The sequence below is a fragment of the Globicephala melas genome, unplaced genomic scaffold (genome assembly GCF_963455315.2).
Source record: "Globicephala melas unplaced genomic scaffold, mGloMel1.2 SCAFFOLD_469, whole genome shotgun sequence".
Taxonomy (NCBI): domain Eukaryota; kingdom Metazoa; phylum Chordata; class Mammalia; order Artiodactyla; family Delphinidae; genus Globicephala; species Globicephala melas.
The window spans coordinates 106,642-124,960 of NW_027207637.1; the positions used below are offsets into that span (position 1 = coordinate 106,642).

At 42.4% G+C, this 18,319-nt stretch overlaps 1 long non-coding RNA gene across 3 annotated transcripts in view; it reads left to right on the forward strand.

Annotated features, from left to right (window-relative positions):
• Positions 1–18,319, forward strand: part of LOC132595694 (uncharacterized) — an 87,666-nt gene that overhangs the window by 38,039 nt on the left and 31,308 nt on the right. Inside the window, exons 3-4 of one of the 3 annotated variants that reach the window (XR_009561828.1) lie at positions 9,100–9,150; positions 14,959–15,104. This is a non-coding gene — a long non-coding RNA (uncharacterized lncRNA). The remainder of the gene's footprint in view (positions 1–9,099; positions 9,151–14,958; positions 15,105–18,319) is intronic. The other 2 variants (XR_009561829.1, XR_009561830.1) reach the window with 2 other exon arrangements.

The window sequence follows — 18,319 nt, forward strand, 5'->3', positions numbered from 1 at the left end:
CAGCTTTGGGACACTGGGGGGTCCAGTTCATGCTGACAGGAGCCTGGTCTCCTCAGGACCTGCCGGGAGGTGATGCCGCTGAGGGAAAATGTGAGGAAAAGTGAGGAGAAGGTTCCTGTACGTTGCTGACCGCTGAGGGTGTCTGTCTTCAGAGGACCCAGGAGAGGAAGGGCTTGATATGGAAAACTGGGTTTTTGGCCCCTTTTGCGTGTGGTGTAGACAGAGTGCAGTGTTGTTCTTTGGTGTGTGGCATCTGGTTTTCCCAGCATCGTTCATTGAGGGGACTGTCCTTGCCCTGGTGTGTGTTCTTGGCTCCTTTCTTGTGAATGAACTGACCGCATACCTATAGGTTTATTTCTGGGCTCTCTGCTCCGTGTGCCTGTTTTTGTGCCAATTCCACACTATTTTGGGACTGTAGCTTCATAATGTAGTGTGAAGTCACGGAGCGAGATGCCTCCAGCCTGTTCTCCTTCCTCAGGGTCGCTTTGGCTCTTCTGGGTCCTTTGTGGCTCCACACAGATGTTAAAATCGTTTGTTCTGTTTCTATGAAATGACATTGAAATTTTGGTAGTGGTTGCGTGTATGTGTACATTGCTTTGGGTAGCATGGACATTTTCACAATATTTTCACCCATGCGCACGGGATATCTTTCCGTTGATTTTTGTCTGTTCAGTTTCTTTCATCAATGTCTTAGTTTTCAGTGTGCAGGTCTTTCAAGTCCTTGGTTGAATTTATTCCTAGTTTTTTGGGGGATGAGATTATAAATGGAATTGTTTTCTTAATTCCTCTTTCTGATAGTTCATCATTAGTGTATAGAATCACAAATGATCCTGCAGTTTTACTAAATTCATTTTTTTAGTTCTGACAGGTTTTTTTTGGTGGTTTTATGTAGAAACCTAGAATTCAGAAATCCCACTGTTTTCCTCTACATCCAGGTCATCCACTGCACCCAAGACATAGTGGCTCCTAATATTATCTTCCCACGGTGCCTCTCAATACCATGTGGACAAAGTGATTAGCATCACCACTTTGGTTGAATTTGGTCTGGGTAAGAAGTCTTGACCTCTCTAGCAATGTTTGATGTCATCTCTGATTTTATGGCATATTACTGACATGGTTGTATTGAAAGGTATTTTCTAGTAAATTTCAAACTTAAAGTTTAAATTTTAAATAGCAATACAAAGTTTTCTACATTCACACCAAATACTACAGTGTGTTTTAGCCAACACAGGGCCAGTCTCCCAGGGAACCAGGACATAACCCCAAAATGAGGGATAATTATGGTTTCCACATTATAATCCTATCCACAGGACCACTTCAGCTTTCACCAGCTGCCCCAACTTTGTGGAAATGTCTTTTCCCATTCTAATCCAGGTTTATTTTTCTGGAGCCATCACTGGGCTTTCCCTCATTTTAAAAACCTTCATGGATTGAAAGTGTACAAGATGAGTATGATCTCGTGGCTTTTCCTGTATGGCTTCTTTCACTTAGGATGTTTTCAGTGTTTATCCATATTGTAACATGTATCATTTTTTTTCATTGTGATTGAAAACACATAACATTTATCATTTAAGTCATTTTAATTATACATTTCTATAGCATTAAATACATTCACATTGTTGTAAAAACGTCCTCATCACCCATCTCCAGAACTTTTTCATTTTCCCCAAGTGAAACTGTAACCATTAAACACTTATTCCCCTCAACCTCTGGCAACCTTTGTCTACTTTGTCTTTGAATTTGACTTATCTGGGTACCTCATACTAGTGGAATCATAGAATGTTTGTCCTTTTCGTGTCTGGCTGGTTTCACTTAGCATAATGACTTCAGGGTTCATCCACATTGTAGCATGTGTGAGAATTACCTTAGTTTTAAAGGTTGAATCATATGCCATTGCGTATATACTACCCTGTACTTATGCATTCATCTGTTGAAGGACACTTGTGTTGCTTCCACCTTTTGGCTACTGTGAATAATGTTGCTATGAATATGGGGTACAGATATCTGTTCCAGTCCTTGCTTTCTAATATTTTGGGTGTATACCCTGGAGCAGAATTGAGGGATCATACGTTAATTCCATGTTTAAGTTTTTGAGGAGCCGCCATACTGTTTTCCACAGCAGCTGCACAATTTTACTTTATTCCTTCATATGACAGAATAATGCAGCTTACGGATCTACCTTATTTTGCTTATCCATTCACCCGCTGGTGGACATTTTAATTGTTTCTACCTTGGGTTATTGTGAACAGTGTTGCTATGAATATTGGTGTATACGTTTTTATTTGAACACTGTTATCCGTTCTTTGGGTATATATCTAGGAGTGGAGTTGTTGAAACATATGATAATTACATTTTTATATTTTTGAGAAAATGCCAAAGTTTTGTACACATAGATTGCACCATTTTACATTTCCATAAGTAAAGTTTAAGGGTCCCCATTCCCTACATTGTTGCTAACATTTGTTATTTTTATTTATTTTTAATATAACCTTTCTAGTGTGTGTGAAGGTATCACATTGTGGTTTTAATTTGCATTTCCATCATGACTACTGATGTGTGACATCTTTTCATGTGTTTGTTGACCGCTTGTATGCCTTGTGTGGAGAACAGTCCATGCAAGTCCTTTGTGCCTTTCAAAACTTGGGTTGCCCTTTTACTGAGTGGTAAAAAGTTCTTGATATATTCTGGAGAAAGTCTCTTATTAGATATATAATGTGCCTATGTTTTCTTCCATTCTGTGGGCTGTCTTTTTACTTTCTGGAGAGCCTTTTTTGATGTACAAACGTTTGTAATTTTGAGGAACTCCAGATTATCGGTTTTTTTCTTTCATTGCTTGTGTTTTAGTGTCAGATCTAAGAAACTATTGCTAAATGCAAGGTCATGAATCCCTTGGTTTATTCCAGAGTACCATCATCCCTCGGTATCCACTGGGCTAGGGTTTAGGTCTGGGGTTTGAGTCAGGTCAGGGTTTAAGTGTCAGGGGTCAGGGTTTGAGAGTCAGGGTAGAGGGTCTAGGGGTCTGGGGTTAGGGTGTTAGGGTTAGAGGTTAGGGTTCCTTAGGGTTAGGGTTAGGTTTAAGCATAACTGGCCCCCATTGTCCTCCCTTTATCTTCTCTGAGGTCTCCAGGATGGATAGGATTTGCCCAGGGTCACACATGAGTCAGGGAGGTGAGCTGGACCACTGTCTTTCTATCCCCCAGTCCTGGGCTCTGAGAAAAGAGTGAAATTTCTGTACTGTCTCTGAGTGTTTCACATCGAACGCGATGTCAGTCACGGGTTGTGGAGGGTGTCTGGAGTCATGCATGGTTGCATCCTTGTTAACAGTGCAGTCATTCCTGTCCTCCCATCTGGGAAAGGTGGTGTTGGCCCTGCTCTGCCTGGGCAGCCCCAGTTCCAGCAGAGTGCCCAGACAGGAGGGCACTCAGTGGACATGTGTGGATTAATGCAGGACTGGGTGTAGCAACCTGCCAGCCCCCTGGCTACTTGAGGGCTGGTGGGACCCTCCTGGGGCTGCAGGCATCCTTTGTCCCATCTGAGTGGGTAGCAATAGACAATCAAGTCTCAGGCAGGACAATCCTTGGCCTCTGACCATTCAGGCAGGCATCTGTGGTCCTCTAGCTCAGTTCAGCCTGGGCCCTGTCAAGACCCCACGGACAATTAGTGAGCTGACCATGCTGCTGAGTAATGGAACAGCTACCTGCGCAGTGTAGACATTCCTTTAAGATGTTTCAACTACCAACATCCATGTGGTTGAGAAAAGGGCCTCCCCTTCAGAGCCTTCACAGCCTCGTAGCCTGCCAAGTGAGGTAATAACCCTCTAAATATTTGAGTGTGTCCCTGACACAACCACCATACAGCACACCATGGCCCTTCAATCCTTTGTCCTTTTAGGTGTTAGAAATTTTTTTTAATGGAATTTTATTAAGAATTTATGTTCATCAAGACAAGCATTTTAGTGTCTAAAAGCAACCCATGGGCAGAAAGAAAACATTTATAGTATATTTATCTGACAAAGAACTTATACCCATGATATATTAAAAAGAACTCCTACAAATCAGTAACCTCTTGCAAATTACACAACACATAAAAAAACTGTACAAAAAGAGTTGAACCCTTCTCACAAGAGCATGTCCAAATGCTTAATAAACATAAAAAGATGTTGATCTTCATGAGCCACAAAGGAAATGAAAATTAAAACACCCACAATGGAAGATGATATATTTGTAATACAGTTGCATGACACAAAACTAGTACACAGAGTATAATAAAGTATTTCTGAAAATCAAATCAGTAAGACAGACTACCCAATAGAAAAATGGGCAAAAGACTTGAACAGGGTTTTCACAGAGAAGAAAATCCAAAGAACCAATAAACCAGTAAAGGTGGTCAACTTCCCCCATCATCAGGGAAATACAAGTTAAAAACCACAGTGAAATATTACGATATAATGACTAGTCAAGTAAAGTCTACCAATAACAAGTGTGGGTAATAATTTAGAACTAGTTGTTAGAAAAATTTTGACATTCATATTCATTAAGAATCAAAGTTATGGGAGAAACTGGGCCTCCCAATGGGAGGTTCACACTGAGACTGGATTGTCTTGGAGAGCCATATGCATCCATGTGGCCTCTGGAAACCTGCCAATTATGGGTTCCATGGCATGGAATAATTCTCGAGCCTCCCGTTACTTCATTGCACAAGTGTCCTTACAACCCTAGCATTTGGTTTCTTCCCTTAGAAAAGGAGAGAGAAGAAACTGGAAAAGGAGCAGTATTACTTTTCAGGGATGGGTAGTTAATATGGCCAGGGAGATGGCATAACTCAAGGGCTCCCACCTCTCAGGGGCAGGAATGAGGTCTGTGTGTCTTCTGACGGCACATGGGCTGTTTTGGGCCATCCTCTGAGATGTGAGGGCCTGATGCCCAAGGCAGGAGACTTGAGTTTACCAACAAAAATGATCCTGCCTTTTCAGCAAGTGAAAGAACTTGCAGTCTTGGGAGGACAGTAAGAGCACTGGATGAGTTGCTGCAGCCCCTGACCCTAAGAGAACCCCTTTCTTCCTCTTGTGTCAGATTCTGTGTTGTGCAGTGAGCTGTCATTGACATAGAATCTGCTGCTTTCTCCCAGCCAGCATCTATTCTCATGTCCAAGCCTAGTGCCTCAGTTTTCCTTTGGGAATTACATCTCACCTGCTTCCAGTCCAGATAGTTCCAGAAGGATGACCCCATGTTCCACCCAGCTCGAAGATGGGTTTACAACCCACATCTAGCCAGTCCCATTTTCCATCTTCTGGTGATGGGTCAAGGATGAAAGTGAAACCCAAGCCAGGCCAAAGGTATTCAAAACCATGACTTTTCTTAGAACCCAAGAAAAGAGAAAATTTTCTCGGAAAAAGGATGGTGGGTGGTTGTCAGCCTAGAATTTCTGTTGGCCCAAGGGCAGTGAGAGAGCCTGTGCCTGTGAATGGAGTCTCCCAAAGGCACTGAGCAGGACAAAGGTTTGGAAAGAAATAAGGTCACACAGAGACAGTGTGAGACACTAGACCTGCCAGGTCCAAACTCATTCTTCAAGTTGCCACTTGCAAGTATTAAATTATTTCTACCCTTACAATAAATACTAATTTATTTTACTTCCGTAAGTGTGTCCAGTCGCTGGGAAAAGAAAAAGTCCTGGTTGATTCATCTCAGTCGATAATCCCTGACCCTTCCTCAGGTGTCCTCACTGGGTAGGCGTGGCTGGGGGAGGTGAAGACACTGGGTGAGGTCATATACTAGGGGAGGTGCCAAACAGCTCTGTCCCTGCTCCTTCCCTGTCCCGGGAGAGGGAAAGCCTGGAACAGTGATAGGATAGCCAGTAGGGGAAGAGGTTCCTCAGTGGTTAATTGGCCTTTTTGTGTTTTCCTTCATTTAGGGTCCATTTTGGTAATGTGTTTTTACAAAGAAATCCCCCTTCTCCTCTAGACTTCCAGTTTGTTACAGCAGGTTTCTCTTACTTGATGTTTAACTTTTCCTGTCTAATTTTCTACAGAATCATCACAAATAATGAACAAATATTGATACTTTACTATTAACTGAGGTCTCTATTCATGTTCCCTTTGTTATACCTTTCCTTGTTCCAGGGTCTCATAGGACATGGGGTCATCATGTCTGTTTAGTCTCTTCTGGGCTCTGACAGTTGCTGAGACTCTCCTTGTTTCCATGACCTTGACAGTATAGGGGAGGGCTGCTCAGGTATTGTATAGACTGCCAGGCGCTGGGATTTGCTTGGTGATTTTTTTGTAATTAGACTTGGCTTTGAAAAAGCAGACCACAGAGGTAAAGTGACTCCTCTTCACTGTATATCAAGAGAACAGGCTCTTAAGGGAATTTCTTCCTTATATTCTTAACTTTGGTCACCAGGCTGAGGTAGTGTTTGTGAAGTTTTCCCACAGTGAGGTTAATTTTTTCCCATGTCCATCCTGTGTGTCTTATGTAGGAGGCAGTCATAATGCAGAAGCCACACTTGAGGAGAGAGGGGTGAGCTTCACATCCTTGATGGACAGCTGAGTGGCTCTATACATTGTTTAGAAGCTTTCTGCACAGGAGATTTCTGTTTAACACCATTCATCAAAAACTATGTAATTTATTTTTACCAGTTTGGACACGTGAATAATTATTGTAAACTTTTGGTTATAATCCAGCTCTACATTATTAGACTGCTTAGTTCATTCTTGCTTTGGCTGTTGAGAGCTTTTTCCATTTGCTCCTGTTTTCATTTTACATAATTTTTCTTTTTGGGTTTTTTTAAATTTTTGGTACTTCTTTACTTTCTGATATTTTAAGATTATCCTGTTTCATATATTTACTGTCTCAGTCCTAGCATCAGCCCTTTCTTCAAAGAGCCCTTGTTCCTTTTATTAGAGAATGGTATTAAAGACTTACATGTTGGAGCTGAATATGCTCAGCTGACAGTACATCGAAATATATGCATGTATCCCAGCCTGTGCATATACACATAATCATAAAGATTTCCATGTGGAACTATGTGTGTCTCTGTTAGGCTAAAGATACTTTATACTGATGTCTCCAACCTGATCTGTTATGACATGGATATTGCAACCTTCTTTTGTTTGTGACTTCTCACTCCAGTGGTAAGAAACCTGGTTTCCACCATTTTTCATGGCACATATATACAATGGAATATAACTCAGCCATAAAAAGAAACAAAATTGAGCTATTTGTAATGAGGTGGCTAGACCTAGAGTCTGTCATGCAGAGTGAAGTAAATCAGAAAGAGAAAGACAAATACCGTATGCTAACACATAGATATGGAATTTAAGAAAAAATAATGTCATGAAGAACCTAGGGGTAAGACAGGAATAAAGACACAGACCTACTAGAGAATGGACTTGAGGATATGGGGAGGGGGAAGGGTAAGCTGTGACAAAACGAGAGAGAGGCATGGACATATATACACTACCAAACTAAGGTAGATAGCTAGTGGGAAGCAGCCGCATAGCACAGGGAGATCAGCTCGGTGCTTTGTGACCGCCTGGAGGGGTGGGATAGGGAGGGAGACACAAGAGGGAAGAGATACGGGAACATCGGTATATGTATAACTGATTCACTTTGTTATAAAGCAGAAATTAACACACCATTGTAAAGCAATTATACTCTAATAAAGATGTAAAAAAAAATCAATAGAAAAGTGAACCTAAAAATAAATAAATAAATGCAGTGCTTGTTCCATCCGATGACTGATATAGTAGTGCCAGTACTGTTAGCTACTACTCCCCATGGGAAAGAACTTACAGAGTCCACTGTGTATGTATGGCATATTTTGCCCTTGGCCTACAGAGTCCTCTCATTTCCAAAGTTAACTTAGGTCAGCCCATTTTGTCCCACCACCAACCGTGAGTTTTTTTCATACTTTTCTAAATCAGTTAGATTGTTTGTTACATTCTGTATGCCAGTCTTTGACACTCCCATATCCGAAGTAAGTAAATTTGAATAGATTATAATTTACTTGTTGGGTTGTAAAAAAATCTGTGGGTGTAGACAAATGCATAGTGACAGGTATTCACCACTGAAGTATCATACGGACTTTTCAATCACATATTCCACAAACTGTTTACCATGTCTGTTTTGCCTTTTCTAGAATGTCATATAAATGAGGTCATAGAGTGTGTAACACTTCAGACTGGGTTCGTAAAAGAATATATTAGCAATATAAGTGTTAGATTCATCTATTTTTTTTGCACGGGTTGATGATTCATTCCTTTATATCTCTGAATATTATTGCATTGCATGTATAGGAGAGGAAGAATAATTTTTCCTCTACCTTTCTATGTTCTTCATTGAGATCCCCCTTGTAATGAAAGGGAGATGAACTGGAGAAAAACAATCAGAAGATTAATATATACCATGCATACCTTCTGTATACTTGAAAGATACCCAGGAAAACTTAGTCTGGCCCAAGCCATTACCTTAAAGGTTACCTTCAGCTAAGAACAGAAGAAAGATGTTAGGGAATGGAGGAAGCCATTTAAGGGAGGTTTTAGGCAAAGCACAGTAAACAAGGGGATGGTTGTTATGCAGATTTCCATCCAGACCTGTTTCATTGACAAGGTTTTTTTTTTTAAATATTTATTTATTTGGCTGCACCAGGGGTTAGTTGCAGCATGTGAGATCTAGCCCCGTGACCAGGGATCGAACCCAGGCCCCTGCATTGGGAGTGTGAAGTCTTAACCACTGGACCACCAGGGAAGTCGTGACAAGTCTTTCTTGATATTTAGTCATCAATTCCTGGTCCAGAGAGGGACATAGCCTTACAAATGGAGATACCCTTAATAAATGTAAATTTACCTCATAAAAGGGCATTTTCTACTTGGTTTTCAAAAATTCTCCTGGGTCTGCTCTTTTTTAAATTAATCAGTCCAAAATAATCCTTTTGTTAAAGGGACATATATTGGGGTGGTATATTCTACTCCCCTTGACATGGATGTGCCCTAATTTGCTTATGAATTCATCTACAGAAGGACATCCTGATATCTTTAAGTTTTTAGCCATTATGAATAGAGCTGCTGTGCATTACTTGATCCTAGTTTTTGTTTGAACACAGGTTTTCAAAGCAGTTGTCTAAACACAAGACGTACACTTCTTGGATCCTAAGGTAAGACTACTTAGATTTGGAAAAAACTGCCAAACCATCTCCCAATCTCGGTTGTACATGCATTCCACCAGCATCTTGAGTATATTCTTGTATGCTTGTTTTAGTATCTGTTTATCTTCTTTGGCCAGGTGTGTGTTTCAATCTTTACCAAATTTTAATGGCACTGTTTGGTATAATTTGAGTACAAACCTTTTATCAGATATGTGTTTTGGAAATAGTTTCTTCCAGTTTGTGGTTTGTCTTTTGGTTTTCTGAATAAGTTCTTTCATAGAGTAGAAATTTTTAATTTTATAAAGTCCACATTATCAATTATTTTTCTTTTGTAGATTGACTTTTGGTGTTGCGTGTTTAAAACGCATCACCAGACCCAAGGTCATGTAGATTTTCTTTTTTTTTAATAAATTTATTTATTTATTTATTTTTGGCTGCGTTGGGTCTTCATTGCTATACGTGGGCTTTCTCTAGTTGCGGCAAGCAGGGGTTACTCTTCATTGCTGTGCGCGGGCTTCTAATTGCGGTGGCTTCTCTAATTGTGGAGCATGGGCTCTAGAGCACAGGCTCAGTAGTTGTGGCGCATGGGCTTAGTTACTCTGCGGATCTTCCTGGACCAGGGCTCGAACCTGTGTCCCGTGCATTGGCAGGCGGATTCTTAATCACCGCACCACAAGGGAAGTCCTAGATTTTCTGTTTTCTTCTAGAATGTTTATAGTTTGGTAATTTAAACTTGTCTGTGGGCACTTTTGAGTGAATTTCGGTTTACGTTGTAAAGTTTGTGTCTACATTCATTTCATTACGTACGGTTTCTAATTAATTGTTAACCATGTTTTGAGAAGATACAGTGAGATACTTGGCTCCATTTCAGTTTGGATTTCCAAACTTAGTATAAACAGCAGAACAGCATTCAGGATGAGGCCTCTGGGTTTGTGAGTGTGGCGCTCCCGGTACTTCTCTGATGTCCCACAGCGGGCAATGTATACACCTGTTTGACCCTGGGGGCACAGGTGCATCCGGCCCACAGACTTTGCTCTGTGACAAGCTGACGGGAGCTTTGTCTCCTGTCGGGGCTTAGGTTTCTGGACCACGGGGCAGTGTCTATACTGACTGGAGCTGGTTTTTCTCAGGACCCACTGGTGAGGAGATGTCACGAGAGGAAAAAATGAGAAAGTGTGGAGAATCCTCCTGTGCAGCTGACTGTGGGGCGGGTGGGGTGCATCTTCAGGGGACTCAGGAGAGAAAAGGTTTAATGTAGAATACTGTGGGCTTTTAGTTAGTTTTATGTGCAGTGTAGATGGTGACCAGTGTCATTCTTTGGAATCTGGTGTCTGGTTTTCCTGGTTCTGTTTGTTGATGGCTTTGGGTAGAATAAACACTTTAATAATAGTAATTTTTCTGATGCACGAGCATGGAATATTGTTTTCCATTGTGTCTTTAATTTCTTTATCAATGCTTTATAGTTTCCTGAGTATAGGTCTTTCATCTCCTTGGTTGAATTTATTCCTAAATAGTTTGTTCTTTTTGATGGAGTTGTAAATGGGATTGTTTTCTTAATTTTTCTTTCTGATGGTTCGTTAAGTGTATAGAAACAAAACTGATTTGTGCGTATTGATTCCATGTTTTGCAACTTTACTGAATTTATTTTTTTAACATTTTTTGAAGTAATGTGAAAATTTTTAATGCTAAAATCTCACTGTTTCTACTGCACCCCAGGTAATCGCAGGACCCAAGACTTGGTAGCTACTAATATACTCCTCTCATGATGTCTTTTTTAAAAACAAATTTATTTCATTTATTTTTGGCTGTGTTGGGTCTTCGTTGCTGTATGCGGGCTTTCTCTAGTTACGGCGAGCGGGGGCTACTCTTCGTTGCAGTACGTGGGCTTCTCATGGCAGTGGCTTCTCTTGTGATGCATGGGCTCTAGAGCACAGGCTCAGTAGTTGTGGCCCACAGGCTTACTTGCTCCACGGCATGTGGGATCTTCCCGGACCAGGGGTTGAACCCGTGTTCCCTGAATTGGCAGATGGATTCTTAACCACTGCGTCACCAGGGAAGTCCCTCTCACTGTGCCTCTTAATACCATGTGGACTCCTACAAAGGAAATACCAGTCACAATTTTGGTTGAACTTTGTCTGGGTAAGTCTTGGCCTCTACAACAAAGTTTGTTGACTGTCTTATCTGATTTTCTGGCATAGTGCTGACATGCTTGTTTTGAAAATTAATTTACTTTCCAGTAATTGAAAATGTACAGAAAAGCTTCAGTAATGGCAAAAGCACTCACATTTGCCACTTCACAAAATGCTCACAAAACCATGACTCGTTCTGGAGAAGCCATGGGATAGGGAGAGGGACACTCTCCTGAGGAATCAACACATAACCCCTAAAAGAGGAAACCATGATGTCTACATTAGAATTTAATACTCAGACCCACTTCAAATTTCGCCTGTTGTCCCAACTGTATGAAAATGTCCTATTCCCTCCCGATCCAGTTTTCTTTTTCTGGACCCATTACTGAGTTTCCCCCTCATTTGGACAACCTTGATGGATTTGAAGCAGGCAAGATGAGTATGGGATCTGGGTGGCCTTTTCTGCATGGCTTTTTTCACTAAGAATGTTTTTAATATTCATTTATGTTGTAAGAAGTATCAGCACTAAACTTTTGTTTCTTTGTCATTAAAAATACAAAACATGCCATTTACCATTTAATTCATTTTACGTATAGAGTTTTGTGGTATTAGCTACCTTCATATAGTTGCACAAACAAGTTAACTAACATGTGTACCTCCTATGTGCATGGGAGATACCCAGGAAATTGAGTAACACCCTGAAATGGCCCAAGACATCACCTTAAATACCGTCTTCATCTAAAAAAGGAAAGGAAAAAAAAGGAAAGGTATAGCTGTTTCTGTCTACATTCATTTGATTGTGTATGGTTTCCAATTGATTGTCGTATGACTAGTTTTGGAGAAGTCATGGGATAGTTGGCTTCATTTCAGTTTGAATTTCCAAATTTAGTGGATTCTGCAGGCTTGATACAAGGTTTACAAACTTGATATTGGATCAGGACATCCCATGGTGTAATTGGTATTAATGGTTTGTTCAACAGTTAAAGTTCTGTGTGATATGAGTACAAACTGGAGTAATCGTGGTTAGTTTCTATCTGTTATACATGTGACCCAGGATGAAAGGACAAGGGAAATAAGGCCTGCTTTATAAAAGTGTCTTCAAACTAATTGATGGTATAATCTCAACCTAGTTTTTTAAAAATTTATTTCATTGAAGTATAGCTGACTTACAATGCTGTGTTAATTTCTGCTGTACAGCAAAGTGATTCAGATATATATACACACACACACGTACTGTTTATTACATATATACATATGGTTTATTACAGGGTACTGAATATAGTTTCCTGTGTTGTACAGTAAGACCTTGTTGTTTATCCATCCTATATATGATAGTTTGCATCTGCTAATCCCAAACTCCCAATCCATCCCTCCCCTGTCTTCCACTTGGCCACCACAAGTCTGTTTTCTATCTCTGTGAGTCTGTTTCTGTTTTGTAGATTCATTTGTGTCTCATTTTAGATTTCACATATAAGTAATATCATATGTTCTTTGTCGTTCTCTGTCTGACTTCACTAATATGATAACCTCTAGGTCCATCCATGTAGATGCAAATGACATTATTTCACTTTGTTTTATGGCTGAGCAATATCCCATTGTGTGTGTGTGTGTGTATATATATATATATATATATATATATATATTTTTTTTTTTGCTGTACGCGGGCCTCTCACTGTTGTGGCCTCTCCCGTTGCGGAGCATGGGCTCTGGACGCGCAGGCTCAGCGGCCATGGCTCACGGGCCTAGCCGCTCCGCGGCATGTGGGATCTTCCCAGACCGGGGTACGAACCCGTGTACCCTGCATCGTCAGGCGGACTCTCAATCACTGCGCCACCAGGGAAGCCCCCCATTGTATATATTTATCACATCTTCTTTATCCATTCATCTGTTGATGACATACGGGTTGCTTTCATGTCTTGGCTATTGTGAATAGTGGTGCTATGAACATAGTGGTGCATGTATCTTTTCGAATTATAGTTTTGTCTTCTGGATATGTGCCCAGGAGTGGGATTGCTGGTTCATATGACAATTCTATTTTTATTTTACTTATATTTTGATAAATTTATTTACTTTATTTTTTATTTGTGGCTGTGCTGGGTCTTCATTGCTGTGTGCGGGCTTTCTCTGGTTACGGCGAGTGGGGGCTACTCTTGGTCGCAGTGCGTGGGCTTCTCATTGCGTTAGCTTCTCTTGTTGGGAGCATGGGCTCTAGGCACTCGGGCTTCAGTAGTTGTGGCATGTGGGCTCAGTAGTTGTGGCTTGTGGGCTGTAGAGCGCAGGCTCAGTCGTTGTGGCACACGGGCTTTGTTACTCCGCAGCATGTGGGATCTTCCTGGGCCAGGGCTCGAACCTGTGTCCCTTGCATTGGCAGGCGGATTCTTAACCACTGTGCCACCAGGGAAGCCCCAGCAACTCTATTTTTAGTTTTATTAGGAACCTCCATGCTTCTTTTCATAGTGGCTGCACAAATTTACATTCTGACCAGCAGCGTAGGAGGGTTTCCTTTTCTCCACACCCCCTCCAGCATTTATTTGTAGATTTTTATTGATGACCATCTTGCCTGCTATGAGGTGATACCTCATTGTAGTTTTGATTTGCATTGTTCTAATAATTAGCGATGTGGAGCATCTTTTCATGTGCCTATTGGCCATCTGTATGTCTTCTTTGGAGAAATGTCTACTTAGACCTTCTGCCCACTTCTTGATTTTTTTTCAGTTTTATAAGCTGTTTGTATATTTTAGAAATTAGGCCCTTGTTGGTCACATCATCTGCAAATATTTTCTCCCAAACAATTAGCACAGTTGCTGGGACGGCTGGATACCCACACGCAGAAGAATAAAGTTGGACCCTTACCTCCCTCCCCATCCCGTATACAAAATCAACACAAAATGGATCAAAGGTCTAGATGCAAGAAACAAAATTCTAAAACTGAGAGAAGAAAACATGAGAGTAAATCTTCATGACCTTGAATTTGGTCATGATTTCTTAGATCTACCAAAAGCACAAGCAACAAAAGACAAAATAGATGCATTGGACTTCCTCAAGATGAAAAACAGTTGTGTATAAAAGGAGCAAGGAATAAGATAATCCACCATCCAAAATGGCCCAAGGTGTTTGCAAACCATGTATCTGATAAAGGACTGTAGCCCACCAGCCAAGCCCCCGGTGGTCCAGGGGAGTGTCTGTGCGGCCCCTCCCGTCCTCGGTGATCAGGGGATTTCAGGCCCCACAGCACCCGAGGGGTGGACACGGGTCATCCTCAGCACCCTCAGGGAGTGAGAGCTGGATGGTTTTGAGCCCAGATGCACTCCCATTACTGCCCTCAAAGGCTGAAGGCTTCGGCATGCCTCCAGAAGGACACAGAGTATTTGCAAGTCTTTGAGGACCAAGGGGACAGTCTTCACTTTTCTGAAAAGGGCATCTTATTACTTCACAGCGTGACCATTTTCAATCTGGCTCTCAGGGGTGCCCTCCCACCTCCCTGATTTCTCTGAAAGTGGCCATGGTGATTTGGCTGCCCCCCGTCCCCACACCAGGTGACAAGGCCAGTAGGGCCAGACCCTGGTGGTCCTTAGCTTTGCTGGAGACTAACCCAGACTCTCAGCCTGCGATTGAACGTGGACGCCCCTGCTTCTCCCCGTCACCGATTGTCATCTCCTCCTCTGTCTCTCTTCCTCCTGCTTTTCAGTCTCAGATTTACCTGACGGCCACCACTCACAGCTCCCGCAGAGCCCAGAGATTTCTCCTGGAAGGAAAGGTTCTGGAAAATCAGAGGGATAAATAAAGGATGCAGCTGATTCCCGCCTTGTGCTGACGCCCAAGAGGGTGAGGAGAGTGAGTGTTTTCATTAGAATTTGAAATCCTCCAAGTAATAGATCATTGTGGGGGCATCCAGTGTTCTCCTGCTTATTCTAAGAATGTCATTCCTGGATTTTAATGCAGCAAATAATTTATGTTATAAATATGCTGGGGGAGATCTATTTTAAAAATGTTAGAGGTAACTCCAAGGGTTTTTACAACAAACAAGGACATAGAACCCTGTTTCCAGACACTGGCTGAGCGATTCCTACCCTGAGCCTCAGTCTCCTGGAGGGCAGAGTGGCCATGGCCCTCCTCCTGCAGGTGAGCCTACTCAGGCACATCCCACGTGGGACCACTGCACTGCAGAATCTTAGAGTGGCCAATGGCAGGCAGCTGGCTAGAGATGCGGACAAGAGAACACTGCCCAGCAGCCTGGGACAACCCCGGGGTGAGGCCTTAGTAAGGGTCAGTGTCAGGTCATTAGTTAGGGCCAGCATATCAGGGCTGGAGTTAGCACCAGTGTCAGGGCATTAGTGAGGAATACAATTAGGGTGTTAGGTAAGGAGTCAGGTCATTAGTTACAGGTAGAGACTTCATCGAGGCCTTAGTTAAGAAGAACATGGGGGCTTCAGTTAGGGACAGTGTCAGGATGTTAATTAGGGCCAGCAACCAGGCCTTAGGGATAGTGTCAGGACCTCAGAGAAAACTTGAGGGCCGTAGTATAAGACAGTTCAGGCCATTAGTTAAGGACACATCAGAGACTTTCTTAGGGACATATTCAGGGCCTTAGTAATGGACAGGATCAGGACGTTATTTAGTGACAGTATATGCTATGAGGGACAGCGTCAGGGCCTCAGTTAGAGATAACTTAGGGCCTTAGTAAGAGAGAGTTCAGGCCGTTAGAGATATCGTAAGAGACTTTCTTAGGGACATATTCAAGGCCTTAGTTATGGACAGGATCAGGGTGATAGTGTCGGATATCTCAGTCTATTAGGGTCACCGTCAGGGACTTAGAAATAGTTCAGGCTGTTCCTTAGGTATATTCTCATGGACTTAACACCAGAATCAGAGATGTAGGTATGACCAGTGTCAGGGTGTTATTGTTGAGTTGTCTGCAGCTATTAGGGACATTGTCAGGGTAATAGTTAGGGAAAGAGGCAGGCCATTATTGTAGACAGTGTCAGGGCCTCAGGTAGAGACAGCGTCAAGGCCTTAGGAAGGGCATCAGGGCCTTAGTTAGGGACAGTGTCAGGACTTCAGAGGAAACTTGAGGGACTTAGTAAGAGACAATTCAGGCTGTTAGTCAGGGACACCTCACAGACTTTTTTAGGGACATATTTAGGACCTTAGTAATGGATAGGATCAGGACATTATTTAGTGACCACTTAAGTTCTGAGGGACAGCATCAGGGCCTAAGTTAGGGAGAGTGGCAGGGTCTTAGGGACAGGGTTAGGGAATCTGTAAGTTACAGTTCAGGCCATTCATTAGCTTGGGACAGCATCAGGGACTTTGTTAGGGAGAATGTCAAGGCTTCAGTTAGAGATAATTTGCAGGCCTTAATTAGACACAGTTCAGGTTGTTACTTAGGGACATCTTCAGAGCCTCAGTTAGCGACAGCATCAGGGTGTTAGTTAGGGAAGGAGTCAGGTCATTATTATAGACAGTGTCAGTGCCTCAGGTAGAGAGTGCATCAGAGTCTTAGGGACATACTCAGGGCCTTAGTTATAGACAGGATCAGGGCATTATTGAGAGATATATGAGGCTATTAGGGACAGCATCATGGTGTTAGGGAAAGAGTTGGGGCTCTTATTATAGACAGTTTAGTGCCTTAAGTAGAGACATCATCACAACCGTAGTTAGGAAGAGGGTCAGGGCCTTGGTTAGGGACAGGGTCAGGCCTTAGGTGAGGGCATCTAAGGCTATTAGGAACATCATCAAGGCCTTAGACTGGGTCAGCATCAGGGCGACCAGTGTCAGGGCATTAATGAGGGGCAAAATTAGGGTGTTAGTTAGGCAAAGAGTCAGGTCATTAGTTACAGGCAGTTTTAGGGCCTCAGATAGAATCAGCATCAAGGCCTTAGTTTGGAAGAACATCAGGGCCTCAATTAGGTTTAGCATCAGGACGTTAGTTAGGGCCAGCAACAGAGCCTTAGTTACGGACAGTATTGTCAGGACCTCAGAAATAACTTGAGGGCCTTAGTTAGAGACAGTTCAGGCCGTTAGTTAAGGACACTTCAGAGACTTTCTTAGGGACATATTCAGGGCTTTAGTAATGGACAGGATCAGGGTGTTATTTAGTGGCAGCCTAGTCTATGAGGCAGAGTGTCAAGGTCTTAGGGACAGGGTTTGGGTCTTCATAAGTTATAGCTCAGGCCATTAGCTTGGGATGGCATTAGGGCCTTGGTTAGGGAGAATGTCAAGGCTTCAGTTAGAGATAACTTGAGGGCTTTAATTAGACACAGTTCAGGCTGTTACTTAGGAAAACTGTCAGGGCCTTAGTTAAGAGTAGTGTCAGGGCGTTAGGGACAAAGTTAGGGTGTTAGTTACAGAAAGAGTCAGGTAGTTAGTTACAGATAATGTTAGTGCCTTAGGGAGACATAGCATCAAGTCCTTAGTTAGGAAGAGCGTCAGGGCCTCAGGGACACTATCAAGACATTAATAGGGCCAGACTCAGAGTGTTAGGTAGGGCCATTGTCAGGACATTAGTTAGGGGCAGCTTCAGGGCCTTAGTTAGGAACAGCATCAGGGCCTCTGTTAGAGAAAACTTGAGACCCCTAGTAAGAGACAGTATAAGTGTTAGTTAGGGACAGTGTCAGGGACTTAGGGATAGCATCAGCACCTTAGTTATTGACAGTATTGGGGCCTACGTTAGGGACAGTGTCAGTGTCTATTTAGGGAAATGTCAAGGCCTTAGGGACAGTGTCAGGGCCTTTGTTAGGGCCAGTGTCATAGCGTAATTAGGGGAAAAGGCCATTAGTTAAAGACAGACTTAGGGAATTAGAGACAGTGTCATGGCCTTAGTTAGGACCAGTGTCAGGACATTAGCTAGGGATAGTGTCAGGACCTTAGTTATTAACAGCATCAGGGCCTACATTAGGGACAGCATCAGCGTCTAGTTAGGACCAGCGTCAGGGCCTTAGTTAGGGACAGCGCCTCAACCATTATGAGAATAAAATATTCTGATGCTTATAAACTACCAAGTCTCTGTATTTCATTTTAGCAGCCAAAGAGCTGGCTGAGGATAAATG